Source organism: Cricetulus griseus, chromosome 3 (genome assembly GCF_003668045.3).
Source record: "Cricetulus griseus strain 17A/GY chromosome 3, alternate assembly CriGri-PICRH-1.0, whole genome shotgun sequence".
Taxonomy (NCBI): domain Eukaryota; kingdom Metazoa; phylum Chordata; class Mammalia; order Rodentia; family Cricetidae; genus Cricetulus; species Cricetulus griseus.
The window spans coordinates 50,563,076-50,564,350 of record NC_048596.1 but is presented as its reverse complement, the minus strand read 5'-3'; positions in this window follow the sequence as shown (position 1 = coordinate 50,564,350).

Sequence of the window (1,275 nt, the reverse complement as noted above, 5' to 3'; positions counted from 1 at the left end):
GTGGTTCAGCCAATTCCCCCCAAGTTTGTCTGGGCGGTTACAAAACTCCAAACCAATCATGTAACAGGACACACGACTCCGGTTATCTGTTGGCTATTAGTGCTGTCAATCTGTGGGGCTAAGAGGCGGGGGAAAGAACGTAGACGCTTTTAACACGCCCCAACTTCCGGAAGCCGCCGCACTCAGAGCGACGAGGAAGTGGTTGCTCGGCCTGGAACCAGTGTGAAGCTCGGAACTACAAGTCCCGGCGCTGCGTGCACTACGAAGACAGGCTTGGTTGTGGGAGGACGCAGACTATCTTCGCTGGTCTCAAGTCCAGAATTCTTCTGCTTTCGGAATGATAGCTTTGTGACCTCTGCTATTTTTTTTTTTTTTTTGCGGGGGTGCGGGGGCTTCGAGACAGGTTTCTCTGTAGGTTTTGGACTGACAGATCTGCCTGCCTCTGGAGTGCTGGGATTAAAGGCGTGTGACACCACCGCCCGGCGACCTCGCCTAGTTTTGAAAAGTAAAAAGAAGGGTGAAAAGAAACACATTGCAATTCTCACGGAGTGTTTCCTTAGATTGTCACCCGGAATTATTTGCTAAGTACCCTCCAGTTTGGACAGCCACACGCAACGGAGAATTCTCTGGCCACACACATCAATAAGGAGGGTCGCTACCAGATACGTACACCTCCACCTTCTTTACAGAATCATTCTCAGTAGCCAAAAGGTGGGAGAAACTATGGTTGTCCATGAACAGATGAAAGGTTTTGTTTTTTGAAAATTGTTTTTCCTTTTATTGAAAATATATGTTTTTCTCACATAATATATCCTGATTTACATTTTCCTCTGTCTCTACTCCTGGGCGTTGGTGGCGCAGGCCTTTAATCCCAGCACTCGGGAGGCAGAGGCAGGGGGATCTCTGAGAGTTCTAGGCCAGCCTGGTCTACAGAGTGAGTGCCAGGATAGGCTCCAAAGCTACACAGAGAAACCCTGTCTCGAAAGAGAGAGAGAGAGAAGAGAAAGAGAGGAGAGAGAGAGAGAGAGAGAGAGAGAGAGAGAGAGAGAGAGAGAGAGAGCGCAGGCTGCTCTTCCAAAGGTCCTGAGTTCAATTCCCAGCAATCACATGGGGGCTCTCAACTATCTGTAATGAGAGTCGGTGCCCTCTTCTGGCCTGCATGCATACATGCAGAACACTGTATATATAATAAATAAATCTTTAAAAGGAAAACAAACAGGCTTCTAAGGGATAATAATAAATTAAGACATAATAAGATATAATAAGAACGCAAAA